Genomic DNA, 7,311 nt, shown 5'->3' on the forward strand with positions numbered 1-7,311 from the left:
GATGGCGAACACAGAGTGTGTGCGTGCGTGCGTGTGCACGTGTGTGCATGTGTGTGTGTATTGTTCATTTTCTTTTTCTATCAGTTAAGTGATCCATTTTCAAGCAGAAGACCAATTTTTCCCCCAATGGGTATTTTTGAATTCATAATATTAAGCCTATGACTGTTTCCAAAGAAAGTATTTCATGTGCAGATGGTTAGCAGTAGAACTTAACTTAAAAAAGATTAAATCCACATTCACTGTGAAAACACAAGATCTTACTAGGTTTAATTTTTTTTGTCAATTTTGCAGTGAAAATGTCTCTGTCCAGTTGAAATAAGACAAAACTAACAAATCGCTATGAGCCTGTTTCTCAGTCAATAATTTATTAATATAGATTAAAGAGAAATGATGGCRTCACAGGTGGATTTCTCCTCTTCTCTTATAACATGGAAAACTAGACTGTACTTAGCCTCCATATAGATAGATAGATTAATAAAGTATCTATCTGTCTATTTGAGATTTACACTCAATGAAATTGTGGTTCTGTCTCCCACACAGCACCAAAACACATCAAATCCTTAAACAATTTAAAAGAAAAATAATAATTTGATCTCAAACCGATGCAGAAAAAATAGAATTGTCTTTTATGCCTTCAAACATATCTGCACAAGTAAAATTTACCAATATTWAAAATAATAATAATCCACACATCACTTGAACTTGCATTCTGAAGAAGATTTGGTACATCTTGGGTCAGCTGATAAAGGACATCTAATCATTTACTTAATCATACATGGCCTTAGCTGTTGTAGGTAAAACCCATCATAAACCTCTCTGCCCTTTATGAATATATAATCCAAACAAACAGGGGTTGGTGTTTGTCCTGCAGTCAGACGTACACAGGGGCGACTTGAGGAAACGGCGTCTGTAAAAACCCATCCCAGCTCGGAGAGGGCAGCATCTGCTCTGTTCTACAACCTGATAGCTCACCAGACAGCCTGGCTAAGCAAACCATGACTGATGGGCGAGCTCTGCGTCCCATGAAGGAAAATCTCATCATATCAAGGTCAGACTGAGGGTGGCACGGCAGTAAACCATGTGTGGATATTAAACATTTTATATCCAATACCTATGCAGCCGAAACAAAAAGGATTTACAGATCGTTATTCCTGAATATTATCTTCATGAGGCATGTCAGTTTGGCTAAAAACAAAGTAGCAGATCATAACTGTGGGTCACTGTGGCTACATGCTGTTTGGGTGTAATGTTGCCAATCTTTTAATGTTTACAGTTTGCCTAGTATGCGGCTAGATGTTATGATCTCGGCTTTGTCTGACTGGAACAAAGACCAAACCATAAAAACGGCCTTCAGGAAAGAGATCTGATGATCTCTGTGGAGGCGGGTTGTAAAGTACCTGGTATATGGATGATGTATGGATATCTCATGGGTTTTGCCAAGGTTGCTGAGGTGTACTTTCTGACCAATGAGCTGTGGGAAAAGTCATTAAGCCTTAGAATTACCCACACGTCTCATTTTTCCTCGTCCTTTTGTTCTTCACTTCGTTTGCTTTCTCTGCTCATTTCATTTTCATTCATTCTGCAAGGAGAAAGATTCCACAGTTAGGCCAATCCCTTCTGATCGATCTTTGAACATATCTAAAAAYGGATCATAATATTCTCCCCCTTTATAGTCGTTTTGTCTGATTTATGCCAATAACCAAATTTGAGACAAAGAAAGCTTAGTCTGAGATCAATGTGTTGTATGTCAGCATACCTTGGCTATAATGTGTAGTTGACCATCAAAATGAACGAGGAACACAACTACCACTCACTGGATTGCTTCTTTTTTCGTACTGTTCTCTGTACACTTATGTTATGGTGAGACTGACACCAACCACCATCCAGCAGTCTGACTCGCTTGAACATCGGCGTTGGCCTTGAACTTCAGCAGGCTGTCTTCACCACATCTCGGTGAAAACCACTCCTGCATTGTAACATCTCTGTGGCAATGCAAGTACAAATCACAAATGTACAAGTGCAAATCTGTCAAAATCAAACATMATCCTGCGCATGCGTAAAAAACACAACATTCCTGGTCCGAGACGGTGGTCACCCTAGGTGGCGGTACTGCACCAAATTGTTGTATGTAAAGYGTTATCGAAATCGAGACGAGGAAAGAAGACAATGAAGAAAGATGGCTGATGGAGAGAGTGAACAAACTGGGCTGCAAAAGTTTTTTTTATCTGCTTTGCACATCTGTTACTTACTTGTTTGTCTATTTTTATTGAGTAGATTATAAAGTAGGACTCAAAGTTCCCTGGTATTTTTTTATGGCGTTTCTGTTGAGGTAACTGACCTAACATTATGCATTTTCTAGAGATTTTCAACACTGCTCACAGTCTGGAAATGTCAGGCAAACAGTAGGAGAGGATAGAGAGAGAAACTCATCCCAGCACGTCGAGGGACGGTCTTTTTTTACAGACCGTYGTTTCCTTTTTGTGTAACTGGGAGTCTTGCGTAACCAGGCAGTGGTTGCTTACCTCTGGTTTCCTAGAACTTCTCTTTGGAGACTTGAACTTCAACAAACTTGAATCCTTATGGTTGTACCTGATGAGGATTGGAGTGTGTCCTTGCACCAGAGATTGTTCGACCCAACGGTCTGCATGATRAAGTGAAGTCTATTTGTAGGAAACCAACAGCAGTAGCTACATTTCCATTGACCATATCATTGGCCAATTGGAGGATGATAGTACAACATGTTTTTCAGTGACTTATGATGTAAAACTTATTCATGTGATTTTAATTGCATTTCTTGTTTCATGGAAATACCACAACTGTGTTTTTTCAACATTAGTGAAATAATGACAAAGTTTTKCATACATTTGTAATGCAAACACAGTTACAGATACTGTTCACATCATGTTTGTGTATGAATGTTGCCTTTGATCTTGCTGAGKTATAGATGAAAAGAACCCCTATAAAGAAAAAGGGCAGTAGTTGGACATATGATTGAACATAATACAAATGATTAAACACAGGCCATTGTGACCAGTGGAGTTTTAAATGTTTAAACTCCTTGCAGGTTACAGCTGGAAAAATTAATACTTGTATGAACAGTACAGTCAAACTCAGGTGGAGTGAAATTGCAGCTTTGTGCTCCTGGAAATGACTCCGGCGTCACTCAAAGTGAAAGCATTTTAGTGCTGTCACTTCATGTTTCGGCTTTAGTGCTCACACACTGACATGGACACATATTAGACAAATTGTTGTAGCTTCTTCTACACACAAAGCATAACTACCTGCTAAACGGCTGGCATGTAGTGAGGGAACAGCCRCTCTCAAGGGGAAGGCCCACATTAAGGAGCCCTAACAGGCCAGAGCTGGTCGAACAGAAAACATAAAAAGACCCAAAGCAGTATGGTTCAGCCATCAGTGTGAATCAGCATCTAATTTACACATTTCCATGACAGACTGTCGGGCCGTAGTGAAGATGAGACGTATTGACAGGCGTCAGTCACAGGAATGTGTGGTGAAGCTGTAGGTGAAAGGTTCTGTGAAGGACAGAGGCTGTGAGGCGGTGCAGTTACTCTGGACTCCTGGTCCTGTCTAGACGCCCCCCCCTAAACCCCCACCACTGGATGTCTGCTGGTACCGATTTAGGTTGTTTTCAGACATCTGGGTCGGCCATTTATAGACACTGTCCTTCTTTCTGAATCCTCAACAGGATTACTGATGGCAGCCGGCATGCTGACCTTAACACCTCGGGAAAATTGGGAAAATGGGCCAGTTAAGGTGACTCTTGCTCATTTCTGGCTCATAATAGATCTGCTGTCTGTGTATCAATAGTTAACCTTTACAATACCTGGTTAAGATGAATGAATGAATGAATGAATGAATGAATGAATGAATGAATGAATGAATGAATGAATGAATTTGACAAAGTTGACTACAGTTGCTAACAATGTCATCAAGCAGTCCTACAGTGTAAATGTGCCTAAATGGGAGGACTGGGAGTACTTCCAGAGAGCTGCTGGRCTTTATGGGCCACAGCGACTTAGCTTTCAATTAGCTTTCATGTGTACCGTGTGACTACAAACGGCCAATCACACGGGCTGATCCCAGGCTACTGCAGCATTTAAAGGAGAAGTATCATGTATTTTCCAGGTACTGAGTGCCATTATATTATAGCACTATCAAGTAACTATGTTAACTTCAACCATTGTAAAACTATATATAAAAAATATGACTGAGGAGAAATTACAAACTAATGTAAACTCAGTTTTCAGGAAGTCATCACAACATGGCTTTTTACCAGCATTTTGCTGAGAAGTAGCTCCTATAAGGAGCTCAGCTGATGTTCAGGTTCACCTGGTGTTTAATTGCTGCTGGCTAGTTTGAAGGAACTGAGTGGGGGAGGCACGGGGCAGAATGCTATGAAATGTAATTTGATATTGYAATAATGTTGAGTTATTGGGATTCTTTCAGTCAATCGACATTTTACAAAACTGAAAAGGTGACAAAAATGAGTTTTCATRATGAACTTAGCAGAGAGATCTGACAWGGACCAGGTGGGGGCGCCAAAAAGGCTAAACCAAAAAATGTCAGTCATGGGGAATAATTGGATTAAGTGGTTGTCACTTTTCAGAAMTCAAAATAAGGGATGCCCACTACGGCATGTGTCGTCCTACTCTCATTGAGTGGGATGACCGCTGCATTGGTAGACATTATTTTATGGCARYGTTTTTGTTTTTAAAAAGTGATCCATAGAGCAATTGTTCATGCAGAGAGGTCGGTTGGAGTACTCCACAATTGTACTCCAATCAGAGTAGCGAGGGGAGCAACATACCAACCAAATGAATAAAATGGCCTATATGTAACAAAATTATACTTTTAACAATGTTACCTGCTTTACTTTCTTTTGTTTTTAATAAATAAAAAAGGAACTGGCTCTTGAAGTCAAATTTTTAACCACTTTTTTAAACGACTTATAAAAAAGGTTTTTAAGGCTGTTTTTAGAAAATAAAAACGTCAAATAATGTGGTTTGAATGCATGAGAGACTTTAAAGCGGTCCAGAGACCGATCATATTTCTCTGAAAAATATATTAGTTCATTATGTCCAAAGAAGTAGAAAACTAATCAGAAAATATAAAGTGTAACAGATGTTTTAGTCCTGAAATTGTTAATGTTTGTATACAAGTTTGAAGATATTATATGAAATGTATGAAGGGTAATTACGCGTTCRTCCTAGAAGAGTTAAGAGTTGATTTTATTARGTTTCTTTCTGTATACTCCCATATTAGTTCCAGGGAATTATTTTCATATCATTAATAACCTRTAGGGCTATTAGCAATCCAGCAGCCATCAGTCAGTATGTTACTGCAGTGTAATTGTTACGTTACACAGAACAATGTTCGCTGAATTCCCAAGCCGGTGCTCCGTGTCTGATGCTGGACAGTTTTATTCCSGGCGGAAACATCTTGGACAATCTCTCCACTGAACTCCATTAGTTGCAAAAGCTCTCTGCTTAGTGTCATCTTCGTTATATACGGCTCGCCACAGCTTTGCTTTATGCTTATACTTAATCAATGAATATGGTTTTATGTGATGCCTGCTTTTATCAAACACCAGCTCTGCCTCTCAGGGAAATTAAAGGCAGGGATCTTTTTTTTTTTTTTTTGGCACTGTTAGCTCTGAATGCAATCTGATTCACATGGGAATTCTACAGTAAGCTAAAAGCTTGCCAGGAGGGATTGCAGCGTTCAGAAAGAGGTGCACTTTTTTTCAAACCCTCAGCAGAAATCGTGCTGTAAATCATGGGACTGTGAAATTATTTTCCTTTGGGGTTTTTTTCATGAGTTTTTATGATTTAAATGCAGAATGTTTTTCTCTTTAATATATTACTAACTGTTTGTAAAATGAGAAAAAAAAGGCCAAATACAAAAGTCAGTTTGGTGAAAAAAAATGCTAAATGTTAAAATGTTTGAAGTGATCAGTGAATTTTAAAAGCTTAAAATGCCCGTCATGTTCTGAAGAAGCCATTAAACACACACACACACACACGCACACGCACACGCACACACAACCAAACAACAAACACAAGCTTTAGGAATAAATTAAATGTTTACTTACGAAGACTGAATAAATGAGCCAGGTGGGGTGGTCTTGGTGTTGGGCGTCCGTTTTATTTAAACGAACTAATGGGACAATTTCCCAGCATTCATTGCGCCGGAGAGCCGAATGAATGGGGGCCGAAACTGGCGTAGCGGCCCCCAAACTCRAATAGTGATGAGTAGGCGTACCCATCGCTATTTGAAGGCCATAGGACAAGCCTTGAGCTCCGCGACATTGTTCACAATGCTTTGTATGTCCATTTTCTTTGCTTTCTCATTCTCTATTGACAACATGGCAGGTCCACTCAGCCGTTCTTGTCCCAGTGTGCTCCTCAAGTGGTTTTTAATGAGTTTTAACTTGGAGAATGAGTGCTCAGAGCTTGTAACGGTGACGGGAAGAGTCAAAAATAAAAGAACGGCGGTGCAAACCTCACTAAATGTAGAAGTTACTGCTGGGTGATTGACAATGGTCATCAAAGTGACGCTTAACTTTTCCGGCCCTGGTTCTTTCAAACTAYGTTTGACTTCCCCATTTTGTAGCTAGAGCAAGAGTGGCTGATTTAGCCTCATCAAATTTCTAACTGAACTCCATTATAACACTGATGGTATCTTGMAGAAGAGCAGATGCTTTCAGAATATGCGTGTCTTTAGCTTGAAGTAACTGTGAGGCAGCGTTTCTACTCTCAAGAATCTCGGTTTGCATGTTGACCGAAAATATGAAAGAAAATTTGCTTATGCATTATTAAGCAGCTTGCTTCATTACGCTCCTCTTTTTTGTCACTGGTCAAGGATATTTTGACGAGGGCTTTTGTAATGTCTCCATATCTGTGCCTTAACGCAAAAAGCGCATCATGTGGGACAGAAGCTTTTCAATGTGACAGTTCTGCTCTCTCAAGAATGTGTTGCAACTTTGTTTTATTTAGACTTTGAATTCAGGTCAGTTCCTGATGGAAATTATTTAAATAAGAGTTTTTTAATATTTTCTGTTGACTGTATTTTTTTTCTATTAAAAAAAAATCTATTAAAATTGGATTTTTAAAAAAAATTAAGATAACAGCAGATACCTTCAGATTGTCTTACTGCCGTCTTTGGAGTGTTTGACTCCTGCTCTGCTCTTCCTTTGCCTGTACGACAGGCTCTCTCTTTTGGGATGGTTGTGGCTAAACACGTCATTCTCACAGAGTGGAAGTCTGCCTCACCTCCCTCTTTTAAGTGTTT

Source organism: Poecilia reticulata, linkage group LG21, assembly GCF_000633615.1.
Source record: "Poecilia reticulata strain Guanapo linkage group LG21, Guppy_female_1.0+MT, whole genome shotgun sequence".
Classification (NCBI taxonomy): Eukaryota; Metazoa; Chordata; class Actinopteri; order Cyprinodontiformes; family Poeciliidae; genus Poecilia; species Poecilia reticulata.